This window comes from Pholcus phalangioides, unplaced genomic scaffold (assembly GCF_987345545.1).
Source record: "Pholcus phalangioides strain wild (caught in Gottingen) unplaced genomic scaffold, Ppha-v1.0 ptg000010l_1, whole genome shotgun sequence".
NCBI lineage: Eukaryota > Metazoa > Arthropoda > Arachnida > Araneae > Pholcidae > Pholcus > Pholcus phalangioides.
In genome coordinates, this window is record NW_028301603.1 from 7,657,170 (window position 1) to 7,674,082 (window position 16,913).

The window sequence follows — 16,913 nt, forward strand, 5'->3', positions numbered from 1 at the left end:
CCAACCCAACGGTAATAACCTTAAAGTTTACACTACTACTACTACTACTACTTAACCGTACATGCCATGCGACTCGTACACATTCGTCTACGGAATTTCTAACGAATCGGCACATGCCGGAATGTGTGTTCTGAGTGTCGTCTTATGTTGTCGAGTTGCGCTTGTTTCGTGTTCATGCTGTCATCTGTCTTCGATTTAATGAAGTAAAGATGTAAATACTTTAATTCTCATGCCGTGTCAGGATTGTGTTGTGGGTGTGCCCTGCTCTCTGCGGATAGAGTTTATTCAAATGGGAGACTGGCTCGTATTCGCACCTCAAAGAGCTGGAAAACCGCAGAAAACCGACTTCAGCCGACAACCACTGTGCCGTCAACGGGGGTCGAACTTGGAGCGCCAACGTTTTATAAGTATTTGGTCATCTCTGAGATGATCTCACCTACGGTAACCCGATGTCCAGGGCGTCCATAATTGAAAAGCTCTATTTCAAAGTAGCCTACAGGAGAAATCAGAAAATTGTGAATTTTTTGTGGAGTACTTCATGAAGTGATGGGAATTTGTTTCACGTGGAAAAAATTAGTTGCACATGTCGCCACCAGAGGGCGTTTTACTGAGAAATGACACGTTTAGGCAAACGTTTACAAATAAACACTTTTACAACTGTTACTGCAACAAAACATGTTCCACGTGATGGCCATCATTTTCAGATATCATGTGAAAACACGCCTACTGATCACATGTTCTACAACTGACCGATGTGTGTGGGGGGAAATGTTCAGCACGTGGCGTGAAATGCTGCCTTTAAGGTCAGGTAAAGTTCTTGGATTGTCACGAATTACCAGACGGGGCAGTCATAGATTAGGGAAGTGCCGGATGACACGTTCTTCTGTAAAATGTGTTTTAAGAACATTCTTAACAATGCAATGTGTGGAGGAGCTCCGTGTTGCATAAATATGGTGTCTGCAAGGCAGTGACGTGCTTGAAGAGCAGGAACAATTTCGTTTTGTAACAGCAATGTCATATCGTAGATTGTAACTCCTCGTAGAGGTTGGGACCGAGAATAAATGATGCAGTAAATCCACACCATACCTTCACTTTTGGTGAATGCAACGGAACCTCTAAGATAGCGTGCGGATTTTCTGATTTCCATATTCGGCAGTTGTGAGTATTGACTGCACCATCCCAGTGAAAATGCGCTTCGTCTGTCCTGAGGATGTTCCAAGGTCATTCTGAATCTACCTCAACGCGAGCTACAAACTGCAGTGAAAACCGGAGTCGAGCGTCATAATCATGTGGAAGCAGCCGCTGCACAAGTGAAAGTTTATATGGATAATATCGGAGGCTATTCCGCATGATCTTATGGACAGTTGAACGTGGCCTATCCAATGCCTGTGCCACACGCCTGACACTAGTGCCACCACGAGAATTTGAAGCTCTGTCCTCTTCCAGCTGAAGTGAAACCTCCTGTACTGCGTCTATAGAAACGGGGTTTCCTCCTCTTCTAGGACGAACAGCCAACGATCCTGTGGTTTCACAAATTCGTTGTCATACTCCGAAGGTTTTTAACATAGATTGGACCTTTTCGAATCCTCTTCCAAGTCCGATATTTTCGTAGAGCAGTTACTGCGGAACTGCTGTTTTGGTAAAACAATTTGACTAAGAAAGCGTGACCTCGTAAACGTATCGTCACTGTCAGCAGCGAGCACATTGAGAAACAAAATCCCCTCGAATGTTTCCAGGTTTTATTCAACAGCTGCTGCGTGGCATCACATACATTTACATGTTTACTGCGTGAGTGAACATGTGAGAAACACCCTCAAAGTGAAATGCCTTCTGGTGGCGACATGTGTAACACATTTTTTCCCCCTGAAACGAATTCCCATTTACTTCATGAAGTCTTCCACAAAATTTCCCACTTTTCTGATGACTGATAAAAGTAAGTCGACTGTAGGCTATTTTTAAAATAGGGTATTTTAATCATGGACGCCCTGTACGAGTGAAGATTCAAGTATTGACGTAGGAGCATCTCTGATATATAGAGCTATCATCACAAAACCCTCTATAATTGTACGGACTGAGCGAAGAGACTCGAACTGAACTGAAGGCTTCCTAGACGCGTCAATTTCTCTCATTTTCATCCCAATTCGATTAAATATTGTAGGTCATTTTGCCGATTGTTTGTATTCCTGAATTTATTTCGAAATTCCGACGCCATGTAATAACAAGACGTAACGTAAAACAAGCGAGGAAAGACGTTCATTTGATTGACGTAGAGGCCATGGTTGCATGAGACTAATAATTTATACAAGCGCAAAAATACACACTGACTATACCGACATGATATCCGTTGAAAAAAAACATTTTAATAATTTTTTTTTTAAATGAATGAATTTTTCGCAAGCGCTCGGAAGATCGGCTTTGAATGATGAAAGAAAATGCGCTATCTAGTAACCATTAAAACAAATAATATAGCAAACGCAAACACAATTTATTCAAAACGCTTCGAAATTATACGGTGATATTTTTAACGTTTTTACTACAAAAATATATTATAATGCTAAAAGTGAATCTAAGTCTCAGTGTTCGAATTTTAGATAAGTTACATAAAAATGTAATTTTTCAATATCAGTAACATAATTGCTGAAACGATATCTGTAGACTAATTTCACTCAGTCCTCTGGAATCTGATCCCTTGGGCGAAGACACACTATTTACGCGTGTCAGATTTCTTTCATTTTCATCCCAATTCGATTAAACATTGTAGGTTATTTCGCCGGTATTTCGAAATTCCGCGCCAAATAAAACAAGCGAGAAAAGACGTTCATTTGGTTGACGTAGCCCATGGTTGTTGTAAGAATTCATAAGCGATAATTCTCGGTCAACCGAAAAAACACACAGTAGATCGACTTGATATGCGTTAAGAAAGCGTTTAAATAAAAAAAAATTTAAATAAATGAAACCAGAGTGACAGAGCGAACTCAAACATAATTTATTCAAAACATTTCGAACTTAGGCCCCTTTCACACGGAGCGGATGCGGATGCGGACGCGGAAGCGGGTCCGCATACCCTTTCACACGAGCACTGAAGATGCGGGTGTTTCGCCCACATCTTTAGGTTGAAATTCGTGCATAAAAACTATTTTTTCGTAATTTTTGTAACTGTTTTTCTCCTTCACCCCTGATTCAGTGCCCATATGCAGCCTAGAGGTATTCTTTGGTGGTTTAGTCTAGACTCTATAGCCACATAGAATATGGGAATAAAGATGTCTTAATTCCGATCCTCACAAGTAGTCGATGGGAGAAAATGCCTTCAAATATTTTCAAAGCATTTTGAAAAAAAAAAATCCGTCGGAAAAATATGAAAGAAAAATTCCAAAAACATCCAATGTTCGAAAAATCCAATCCAAAAACATCCAAAACTAATATGTTCCTAAAAAAAAAATTCAGGAGACTGGACAGGACTTTCAACATGCCTGTGCTTAGAAATATTCACATCACAATTCTGACTTAGGCCGGGATTACAGTATAAAAGTTTTATAAAAGTTAGTTTATAAAACTTGAAAAATGCAACCGATAGGCCGATCAGTTAAGTTCGCTCGAATGTAACAGATGTGTTTATTGGTTACATTTTTCAAGTTTTATAGTGTAATACCAGCCTTAGGCCGGGATTACACTATAAAAGTTTTGTAAAAGCTCTTTGATAAAACGTGAAAAATTCAACCAATATTATCTTATTGGTTGCATTTTTTGGAGGCAAAATGTGTGTGTGTGTGTGCGCACCGGTTGCATTTTCTTGAATGCAACCGATGCGCCTATTGGTTGAATTTTTCAACTTTCATAAAAGTTCTTTTATAAAACTTTATAGTATAATCCCGGCCGGATTACACTATAAAAATTTTATAACAATTATTTAAAAAAAAGCAACTAATAAATTTATCGGTTGCATTAGAGCAAATGCAACCGATAAATTTATTAGTTGCTTTTTTCAAGTTTTATAAAATAACTTCCATAAACCTTTTAGAGTGAAATCCCATCCTTAGATTAGTCCCACTTCTGAAATATAAAGATTTTTTCAGTTTATAGACTGAATATCGAGTAAAATAAACTTGTAGGTATCGAGGGAACCACCAAAAATATTCAAGTGCTAGGGTCTTCAAACGTCTTAATCCGGCCCTGAGTGAACACCGTACGTGGATAACATTGTTTAATAAAAGAATTTTTTTTAAGTTTAAAAAAATTAAAAGATTAAAAATTTAAAAAAATAATAAATATTTAAAATAATATTTCAAATATTTATAATTTTTTAAATAATTTTAAAAATTTAAAAAGAAAAAAAATTAAAATTTTTAAATTAAATTTAAAAGTTATTAAAGTATGTAGTCAATTAAATATTCGTAATGAACAGAACGGCTTATAATTTTGGTCCCGTCAGTGGCCGTTGTTGACAGGTTTTATTGTATAAAATTGTGAAATATGGACAAAAGGCAGTTAAAGTTGCTATATCTCCATCTCAGAAGGAAACGGAGGGATAGACGTATGTAGGTACATTATATTAATGAGCAGGGACCATCATATGGTGTTTTTAAGGGTATTTATGGCAAATAATTAAAAAAATTCCGTGAAAAATCACCTTCAAAAAGTAGCCAAAGATGCGGACGAATTCGCTCCGCATCCGCATCGTGTGAATAGCTCCGAATAAACCTATTGTCAAAACTTCTATGTGCGGGTGCGGATGCGGAGCCCGCACTTAGGTTTTGACACATGCGGACAACGTCCGGACCCGCATGAACATTTCCTAGGTGCGGAGATTTTTAGGCTCGTCTGAAAGGCGCAGTATATTCCAATTGTTAAAACTTCTTCCGGACCCGCATCCGCATCCGCTCCGTGTGAAAGGCCCCTTACACGTTGATAATTTTGACGTTTTTACTACAAAACCGACAATTTAATTCTAAAAACAAATCCAAGTCTTATTGCTCGATTTCTAGATAAGGTAAATGTGGAAAATCCAATTTTTCAAAATCAATAACGAAGGTGCCTCCAAAATGTTTCTGCGTGATTTTACTCAGTCCTCTGGAATCTTACCCGTTGAGCGAAGTTTGTATTGCGTTTTAATTCAGGCTTGCTATATACACGTCAATTTCTCTCGTTTTCATCTCATTTCGATTAAATATTTCAGGTATTTTGCCGATTTTTTTTTTTTGTGCATTCCTGAATAGATTTTGAAATTCTGACGCCAAAAGTGAGGAAAGACATTCCTTTGACTTAGACCATGGTTGCTGTATGAAAGCAAAAGACTTAGTAGAATGTGTACAAGAGCAAAAAATACATACCAGATCAACTTGATATTCTTATACAAAAGCGCGTTTTAACAGAATTTAATGAATTTTCGCATACTCTTCGAGATCGGCTTTGAAAAAAGTTTCCATCTAGTAAATCATCAAAAAAAACCAGACGATGTATAGCAAACTCAACCTAATTTATTAGAAACACGTTCGAAATTACACGGTGATAATTTTTAAATTTTTACTACAAAGCGGACAATTTAATGCTAAAAATAAATCTAAGTCTTATTGTTTAATTTTTAGGTAAGGTAAATGGGATTGTAATTATTCAAAATCAATAATTAAGAAGTGCTTAGACGTTCGTTGACTGTTATTGCAAAGTCCTCTGGAATGATTCCTGTTGGACGAAGCTACGCTGAAGCTCAGTATTATGCATTGCAGACAATGGAGAAACGTTTTGCTGTAAGAATACTTAGTTATTGAAAGAGTGGTGTTATGGAATTATGGAACAACCGACTACTTCACCAACTCTGGCCATATCGGAATTTACTGCCATTAGTGAGATGGGTTGGAAGTGAAGGCGCCGTCTATCGGTGGTCGCCTAGAGTTCATTAGGGAAAATATCTTATGTATACCCTCCCTTAGGTTCGAATCCGGAACCCTGACAGCAACCTTCACGATGGTAGACGAGCATCTTACCACCATGCCACTCGGGCACCTATGTTAGTATATGTACTGCCGAAGCGAGTACTTATGGAACAACCTAGCATGAATTATATTTCCCGCAATTTTGCAAGCTGCTGTCGTCATGGGCCAGACTTTGACATGAGGGAGCCCTTTGGGGGCAAAACAGTAATTGAGGTGACGTCACTTGGGGCGAAGATATTTTATTAGTCAGTGAATGAAAGTATTGTTTAAATTTTCGAGCCCGTGGAGGATCGTCATGGGGATTAGGTGAATGCTCTACTTGCCCATGCGGATGGAAATCAGGCATTGCCCATCGTTCTTGTGAATAATAATTTGTAAAAAGCGCGTGACCACCTCTATCCATTGGATCAGCCCGACATTGCAGCCTAAGTTTCGTGAAACAGCGGTCGGTATAACTGAGGTCGACTGCAAACAATATCTGCGCTAAGTTCGTGTAAGCCAACATATTGGAAGCCCTTCTTTCCCCTCCCCCCATCGATGCTGACGTAATACTTGAATGACCCCAAATACGACAGGTACAGGAAAACGGTTAGGTGATATCGATGGTTCAGAAAAGGAAAATTCATCCACAAGGACTCGAACCCCGGTCTCTCGGACGAGTATATGACGCCGAGTATGGCGGTATATGACGGAAGACCCCCCCCCCCAAGGGGCTTCAAGTATTACGTAAGCAAGTTTTTAGCCATTTTTGACCCTTCCCCCCGTCAGCAAAATTTCGTCATCAGCTCTGCCCCTCTGAAACCTAACACATATTGGTGGGAACATAGACGTGCATGGGGTGGGGGGCATAGGGGGGCTCTCGTGCCCCCTTCCCACGATCAAAAATTTATTTTTTTAATGCAATAATAATATTTTTTTTTTTTAAATTGAAATTTCGGAAGAAAATACCTTTATATGTTACTATAATCAATTTCTGTTAATTTCAATGCTATTTGAAGGCTATGAACTCAACATTTATCTTTAATAAATTCATTGCGACCCACCCTCTTAGCCATATAATGATAAATCGCATAAAGGCCCGCGGACCAAATATGGCCCTGGGGGTTACTTGATGCGGCCTGCCCTCTTCAAACCTAATTTTGTAAAAATGAACTAAGCGGCACATTTACAGATCGCTTAAGTGTCCCGTGGTACAATTCCAGAACATTTAAGTGTCCCGTGATACAATTCCAGAGCATTTAAGTGGCCCATGGCACATTTTCAGATCACTTAAGCGATCCGTGACACATTTAGAGATCCCTTCAGTGGCATGTGACGTAGTTTTCGAGCACTTAAGTGGCCCCCAGTGCGGTTGTACGTCACTCAAATTACCCGCGGCACATTCTCAGATTATTTAAGTGATGCGTGGCACAGTTCCTGAGCATTTAAACGGCCCTGGCACATTTCCATTTCCAGAGCACTTAAGCGGCCCCGACACATTTCCAGATCACTTGAATCCGCGAAACATTGACATCACTACAGTGGCTCAGTAGGGCACTTATCAATGGGGGGAATGTTACTTCAATTGCCCACAAACTCTCGAAAGGTTTTTCTCGTTTTTGGCGCACCGAGTAAGATGCCATTAAAAATATTTCATATTTTCATAAAGGGTGGTTGATGACGTAAGCATCATCCAACCCCCCCCCCTTCCCCTTTGTCATCGAAAGTCAGCAAATCGGAAACCCCCCTCCCCCCCCACCCCATCGATGATGACGTGATACTTGAACGGCCCCTAATGCCTAAGTCTTTTCGTCATGGCCACTGATGCCTAAATAAGGCTAAAATATGCATATGCTCATACGCACTCGAATATAATCCGAGCTCTGGTGATAACAATAACCGAATGATAACATTATCAGTGATTTCAATAAGCGGCGTCGGCTGTATATTCTTAGATTTTTCTTTCATAAGAAAAACGCGATCGATTTTTCCCACTAATAGTGTTTTCTTGCAAGGGGAAAAAAAACAGTATTAAATCCTCATGCAGATTTTCACATCATTAACTAGATACCATGAAAGAAATTTTCCCACTGATTGCTTTAGTCGTAAACAAAAAACAAACTAAACAAAAAGGTATCGTTAAAAATTCAAGTATAGAGAGAAGGTGTTACACTTTTTTTGCCCCTTGCGGACGCGGGAAGAGGGGGGGAAAAACAAGGAACCGCGGTAACGCGACCCGCATTAAAAATTCAATTGTAATGCTTGCTTTCCGGGCGATGAAATATTCACAATTTTCCAAGGTATATTTCTCGGAATTTCTTCTCGTCGTTTCTCGTCTCACGGACGAGAGAAAGAGAGAGATCCCGCGTATTTATTTATTTATTTATTCGGTTTACGTTTTCGACGACGAGCGGATTTTGTCATTTTACCGAAGAATTTTTTTTTTTCATTTTAGTTCCTGTTTCATTTTTTTTTTGGAAATGTAATGTCTGTTTTTATTAAGGCAGGGAGTATTACAGCATTAATTTGATATATACTCATTATTTGAATAATAAATTATCGATAGCAAGATTATTTTTCGCCATTTTAATGATATCGCCTTAATGAGAATTGCACTGAAATTTATAAATATTAATTCGTATCCGGGGTTGAGAGAAATTCATACGCGAGTTCTGTGGATATGCGCACGAAATAACGAAATACTTCCTCGTATTATATTTTGTTCTTTTTATCCAGCTTATATGAAAGAGATTTCAGTTTCGTATATTCAGCTTATATGGCTTATAGAGAGGGAGAGATATATATATATTTCAGTTTCATTCAGCTTATATAAGAACGGTTTCAATTTTAACTTACTTATATAAGAAAGACTTCAGTTTTAACTCGCTTATATGAGAGAGTTTTCAGTTTTATTCAGCTTATATGATAGATTTTTGTTATGCTCAGCTCATTTGAAAAATTTTCAGTTTTAACTCGTTTTTATCCTTTTCACTCTTCATCCAAAACTGACTATTAAAAATATGTTTCTTTTCATTGATTTTGCATGTCAAAATATTTTGATGATTTTTTTTATTGTTAATTGTATGTCAAAATGCCCTTTAAGGAAAAAAATGAATTAACTAACCGCTTATATGAGGAAGATTTCAATTTTGTTCAGCAATTATGAAAGAAATATTTCAGTTTTATTCTTGAAAAATTGATTCAACTCATTAAATGAAAAAGGTATGAAGGAAGATATTAGCTATATATTATGAATAATCCAGTTTCATTCAGTTTATGTTTCACATATTTCAGTTTTAGTCAACTATTATGAAAAAGATTTCTGTTTTGATCAACTACGAGCAATATTAAATAAAGGTTTCAGTTTTATTCAGCTATGACAGAAATTTTGATTTTTTCAAGCTCATTTCAGAAAGGTTTCGGTTTCATTCAGCTTTTTTGAAATATATATATTTCAGTTTTATTCTTGTACAAGAGTTATAGTTTTAACTCACTTGCATGATAAGGTTTCCGTTTTATTCAGCTTTTATGATAAAAAGTACTGAGCTTTCTAAATCTATAACTCACGCCAAGCTAGCTTGTTGGAACTGAACTTACTAAATTTGTCATAGAACTGAGCTTTCTAAATTGGTCAAAGAAACTGAGCTTTCTAAATTGGTCAAAGAAACTGAGCGTTATAGATTCGCATAGAAACTGACTTTCTAATTTTTTCATGCAGACTGAGCTTTCTAAATTCATCCCAGAAACTAAGCTTTCTAAATTTTTCATTGGAAGTGAGCTTTAGAATATTTTTCATAGGAACACTGACCATTTTCAACTTTGTTATAGCAATTAAGTTTTCTAAATTTTTCATTGAAACTGATATTTCTGAATTTTTCACTGAAAATATTTCTGAATTTTTCACTGAAAATATTTCTGAATTTTTCACTGAAAATATTTCTGAATTTTTCATTGAAACTGATATTTATAAATTTGTCAGACGAACTAAGCTTTCTAAATTTATCTTAAGAATTTAGCTTTTTAAATTTATAAATATCATAAAACGTGAAAATTTTTCTTGTATAACCACCTTATTTTAGACATCATGCTCACTTTACCCAGAAGAGATTTTACTGTATGAAATTCATAAAGCAGTGTGTATTAATGTGTATAAGTGTTTATTTATGTATATTGTGCAAAACTCTACGATATTTTTAGCATCTCAAATCGATATTGAAATCCCATATCTTTGACTTATGGCCATAAAAAAATATATCCACTTCTTTCTTATAAATAATATTATATTAATTTCTATATACTGAGAAATTTGCGATGGAAAATTGCACAAGATATACTTCGAGACGCGTTTGTCTCACCATCAAAGAACGAAGAAAACTATATTATGGAGAAAAGAACTAAAATATTCAAAATCTTCATCAACACTTGCCTCTTTTCATCAAGACACATATTCACTTTCCCCCAATACCACACACACAAACACTGTAACAATCATTTAATATTTATTCGTTCATTAAAGCGAACCAAGGTATATTCCTCCTTCATAGTCACTACAAAATGGCGGCCACAAATACTAGTTTGACGTCACGTAACGAATCAACCAATAAGTAATCGTCATTTTACAAACGTCATCAAATGCAAGCCAATTGCAGAGCTTTATTCCCCGGGGATCCAAAAATGAGGGACAAAAAAGAAAACATCATATAGGAAAATACTGATTCGTGTTTTATTTTCCTTTAAGGAATGAATAATTCTAAAGGAAAAAAAACATTAAAACATCATATTTTTTTTTCTTTTTGCCGTGAAAAATACCCGGTATCTTATCACGAAATTCCCCGGATGATTCACCGTTTCCTCCACGTCCATTATTTTTCGTTATTATTTAATCAATTCGTAGTTTCATACGAAAAGAAACATGAAGAGATGAGTATCATTCGCCCTTTTTTTTGTTCCTACCGAGCGCTTTATTCAATTATTTCTGAGAGAAATTACTCAAATAATTCACGTTGAAAGTCAATAAATTCCTATGAATAAAATAAAAAACATGTTTTCATACTTGTAAAAGAATTTTTTTAAAGCTATTATTAGTTTATGTCTTGTTTATGGACTAATATATCATGTTTTTTTCTCGCTTCTAGAAAATTCTTATTTGAGAGTCTAATATGAATTATATATATATTTTTAAAAATCGAATTTGATCCCGTAATTATGAAACTGCTATAAATTTCATTTTTTAAAGGCAAATTTAGCTTTATGTGTTGTTGTTTCGAATCCGGAATTTTTCCTGACGGGGAAGTGAATAGCATTTTGGCTATAAATTTAAGTACTTAATCTTGAAAGATGTTTTCCGGTGTTTGAAGATCATTATTGATAAGAGTTAATGAAGAATTATGGAAGCGCTTTCACGAAAAAAATCGGCCCTCTCATTGCTGAGGGCGCATTAGAATGTTCTGTCTTTTCAAGTTTTCATTCAACCATGTAGCTTTAGATATATTTACCAGACGTCCCGGTCGGTTTCTGCTATCTGAATATCCTCTATGGTAACAATTTAAAACTTTTATCAACATTACATGCTGTTGCTGATACTAATGTGTGTAATTAGAAGATAATGCAGTCGAATACCATTATAACGAATTCCAAGAAACAGAAGAAATCACTTCGTTATAACGAAATTGCGTTATAAAGGAATTCCATGTTTTTGTATTGTTCTTATGTAAACTTATCTAGGGGATTAGAAAAGTGTTAGTTAAAACGAGATTTTTGCTATAATGGTATTCGTTAAAACGGGATTCGACTCTATGATCGAAAATACTTTTATGAGCATGAACTGGCTTAAAAATAGAGGAATGCAGTACGTATAGTGAAACTCCATAACGGTCGCTCCTCATCAATGAACACGTTTGAAGTCTGTGAAACGGGCTTCAAGGCATTTCGTGAATGTATTAATCCACTAACGGACATTCATCGTTAGGGGACAAAAATTCCGATCCCATGGTGTCCGTTATTGAGAGGTTCCACTGCATAGACATGGCCTCTTCACTCTTCACAAAAGGGAGGACCGACGGGAAGACAGGGCTCTTATCCTTCTTAACACTATTAAATTTCGAATAACTTTTGTCTCGTGAAATATCCTGGCTCAGTGCCCAACGGATATCCCGGCCTAGGCACGCAGATTGAAGATGTGCGGGGAAAACTCTGCACATAATCACGTGATAAAGGTTTTGGTTTTTCAGTGTAAATTGAGAATACAGTAAAACCTGTCTTTAACGGAACCTTTTTGTAAGTGGAAACCTGTCTTCAACGGAATAAAATTTCAGTCCCGTGATTTCAATGGTAAAATACACATTAAGAGACCTGGATTGAACGGAACCTGTCTAACGTGGAAACGGAAAGAAAAAACTGTATGCTCTTAACGGAAAATTTCTTAGAAGTACTACAAATGTTTCCCAAACCAATAGGCCAACGGAATCACACAAAATGTTGAAGTTCTCTAACGAAATTTTTTATGCAATCTCTGCCTGCCAATGTGAGTTTTGCATCATCCACCCCTACATTAGCAAAAACTGTTTCTGTACTTGATGCTGTGATTTTAATGAGCAATATGTAGTAAGGCAGTTGCTGCGTGCGTGCGTCAAATTCTTACGAAATTTTTCGGTAAAGCAGGCTTTTCTACGGGAGAAATCAGTGCAAAGGTTGAATTTCCAACTGATATATTCACAAGACACAAAATTGTATGCAAGCTGTTTCCCGTGATTGCAGTGCTAAAGATTACATAAACATAGAAGACAATGTACAAACTGAAAACCTGACACGATAAATATAGAAACTTTCATTGGATTTTGTCGAGAAAATCAAAAAGAAGAGAATGAAGATGACATGTGTGCCGTCATTTCAGGAGAAAACAGTGTGGGGTGAAGTTCTATACAGGTACAGTCGAATCCCGTTATAACGAACGCCAAGAGACCGGAGGAATCACTTCGCTAAAGCGAAATTTCGTTATAAAGGAATTCCAGGTTACATAGTATTGTTCCTATGTACATTTATTTGGGCAATTAGAAAAGTGTTCGTTAAAACGAGACTTTCGCTATAACGGGATTCGACTGTATTATCGAAAATTTGAAAGAACTGCAGGAATTTTGGTTTATAGCATAATGATTCGGGAATTTTTTGTATGATTATTGAAACATAACTGTTTACTGAAAGTCGAGCTGCAAAATTTATGAACCGTATACAGAAAACTGTTATTGGCCACTGGAAAAAATAAAAATTTATTTACAGTACTGTTTTTAATTTTTTACTCCATATGGACTCGCTACGGACTCGCGATGCGAGGATCTGGGTTCGAACCCCACAGTGGTGGTCGGCTGAAGTTGGTTTTCTGTGGTTCCCAACTTCAAGGCGCAAATGCGAGCCGATCTCCTTGTTAAAAAGTCTCGCCACAGAGAGCAACAGTCCTACAACGATAAACCATTCAATCATAACACTTCACTCATAGTTAGAAAAACTGGTGGCAGATGGCGGCACTACACATAACAAGCATTACAGAGAAACAAAAAAAACTTCACGTCAGGTTTCACTACACGTACATGCACATTCCCGCATGTACCGATTCGTTGGGGGTTCCGCGGAGGAGGGAGGGTGTGGGCGGGGTGCATGTGTGGTGTAGCAGTAGTAGGTAGGGCCTCCAAAATATGGCTCGGGGATCCATGATGTTCTTAAGTCCACCTCGTTGGGCAATTTGCCTGTTGTGGCGTTATATTTGTATTTGTATATTGGGTGATACGAATAGTTGATGTATGTGATGGGCTGCATATAGTGCAATCTGGAAGCAAATACAGTATGTGTGTATTTTTAATAAATAATGTGTCATACCAAATGATAAATATTTAATAATTGATTATCACTTACTAATTAATAATTACTTTATGTATTTTTAAATTAGTTACTTTATTTCCAATTAATTTATTTTCATTTTATTTGAATTTTTTCTCCGAGATCGTTACATAATTTCCCACATTATGTCAATTGAACCTCTATTAAGCGGAAACCTAAGCTCAACGGGAATAAAAAAACTCGGTCCCTTGCAATTCCGTTGAATAGGGGTTTTACTGTATTGGACGAGAATTTGTGGTATTTCACGGAAATTTGTGGGACACGTGACAAGATGTCGTATCCGGAATACTGGTAAACTGGAATTCTTATTTTTCCCATTCTCTAAATATTTTGCCACTTCGACATCTCTATTTCTTCAAATCAATATTTATTTTATTTAAAAAAACAACATTCTTTACCTTTGAACACATTTCGTTCTTCTGCTAGAATCAACTCAGCCTATTTACTCCCTAGAGTCTATAAAAGGATTGGTTAGAAACATTTCTCATATCTTGTCCCAAAATTCTATAACTCTTTACATAATCAACTCCTTAACAATAATAATTCATTACTAGAATTAATAAATAAATAAACTGAAATGATACCTGTTTACAATAAATAATATTGAAGAGTTTGCTTAGGTGAAATTTCTCTCCTATAGCTTCTTCCTCCTTCCTTTTTACTACATACTAGCTATAATACCCGGCGTTGCCCGCGTTTTCTTCAATGAGGCTTTTTAGGATCACGTGATATCTCCCTCTTTCTTTGAGGGACATGCAAACCGTGTCTAAAGTTAACCAATATGGCGACTTCCTGCGCGACTCATGAAAGAAACAAATCTAGATTTAAAGAAACGTAAAAATAAATATATATATTTGTTTTCCTTTTTTAAGGGGCGCTAGGTATTTTGACCCCCCCCCCTTTGAAAATCAAGTTATCCATCTCTGCCTGTTTCTGCTTCAAAAAATCGTTAATTAAAGCTGTGGAATTTTTTCGATGTACTTTTTACGGGCCCATAATTAATTTTAAAGCAAACTAAACTATATGAACTTATGCAGATGAATATTAAAAGACAATTCGGGGACATTAATTTTCATGCTTGAGAAGATATAAATAAACGGTTGAAATATCAATCGTTATTGCATGGATATCAAACTCAAAAGTAGGTCCGGCTAATTGCTTCGTATTTAATCTCCTGGGATTTTTATATCTCTGAGCGAACTCAGTATTTCAAAAATCGAGAATTCTATAAAATTTTTAAAATTATTGATGTGACAGAAAACCCCACCAAATTTCCGCATTTCTGCAGTAGAATTGGCAATTATAACACTGATTTCTATGAGGATCACCCTTTACCTGACCCTCAAAGCGATGCTGATGATGATTATGACGTCATTCAAAAGATCCTATTACTGGGAGAATTGAAAATGTGGCAAACCATTATAAAGGCATATACACGTCTTAAACGCATTGCTAAGGAACCACGGTAACCAAAGTAAACTTTCCGAAAATGATTGTTGAGGCCCAAAAACCATTGTTGCCCTATGGCTTTTTGCCCGTTTTGGGCATTTGCCCTGCTCTGATGAAATTTTAAAGTAGCCTATCGTTTAAGTCGGGTCCCATTTGGTATATATGAAAAATTTGGCGACGATCGATGTAAAATTGTAGATTTGTATAGAGAACATACACACACACAAACAGAAAATCAGTTTTATATATATAGACTAGCTATAATACCCTGCGCTGCCCAAGTTTTCTTCAGTTACAGGGAGGATTGAAAAAGTGAGGAAACTATTAGGCACACATATTTAAATTATTATACATATACTCACAGGGGTGAAGAAGTGACAAACCATTGAAAAGGCACAATGTCTTAAACACATTGTTAGGGAACCACGGTAACCAAAGTAAACATTCCGAAAGTGATTGTTGAGGCTCAGAAACCATTCTTGCCCAACACGTTTTTTTTGCCTATTTCGGGCATTTTCCCAGCTCTAACGAACTTTTAAAATAACCTGTCGTTCAAGTCGGTTGTAACGTACGCTATAATGGCACACTTTATTAATACTGAAAAAGTAGACATGAATTTCATTTACGGAGCTCCAAACGGAAATACCACAGAGGCAGCACGAATGTAGGGTGAGTGTTTATCTCTACCACAGGCGGTTGCCCAATCCGAAAACATTTGCGCGCTTGCATCGGCAGCTGTGCGAAACGGGATCCTTTCTTGCTTCCCGGTCTGTTTATTAGGCGTTCACCGTACATCCGTGCTACCTCTGTGGTACTTCCGTTTGCAGTTCCGTAAATGAAATGCATGTCTCCTTTTTCAGTGTTACTAAAGTGCACCATTATCCCGACGTTACAACTGTTAGAACGGTTCCACGCTGGAATAACTTCACAGCACCGGCGTCCGCACCTTTTATTCACTGTGACGCAGTTTTGCATATGGTTTATTATTATTCTTCCCCAGGTTACATTTACATGCATGGTGTTCTTTTTCTCCCAATAAAATTTAACAGGATCGGCTGTTTCGAAAGGCACTAGCGGGTTTGATGACAATTGTTTGTATTGGCGTGTACTATCACCTCTTAAAGTTTTTCCCATCTTTTCTGAATCACCCTGTACAGTCAAACCTCGTTAGTGCGTCACCCGATTAACACGTCACTCCGCTTACCGGATCACTTGTTTTGGAAGTCCCAATTGTTCTCAGGCAGGGATTGGGAAGCTATAGCTTACTCCGTTTAACGAGTCACTCCGCTTACTAAGTCATATTTTTGCTCTCCCAAGAGTGACTCATTAACGAGGTTTGACTGTATATGCAAAATTTGGCGAAGATCGGTCTAAAATTGAAGATTTGTACAAAGAACTCACACACACACACAGAGAAAGTCAATTTTATATATGTAGATGGACCCACATAATGTTAAAAATAAAAATTTCTCATATTGTTTCTACAATCGGAATACAGTAAAACTCCTCTTAACGGACACCCCTTCAGATGCGGTCACCCCTCTTTACGGCCAAATAATAATTTCCCCACGTATAATAAAAGTATGCCATTTCAAACCACTGACTAACGGTCACCTCTCTTTTACGGACGAATTTTTTCTGTCCCATCGGTGTCCGCAAAGGAAAAGT

At 37.0% G+C, this 16,913-nt stretch overlaps 1 protein-coding gene across 1 annotated transcript in view; it reads right to left on the reverse strand.

The window, feature by feature from the left end:
• The window catches only part of VAChT (Vesicular acetylcholine transporter), a 320,408-nt gene that overhangs the window by 279,069 nt on the left and 24,426 nt on the right, over positions 1–16,913 (reverse strand). The window lies entirely within an intron of this gene.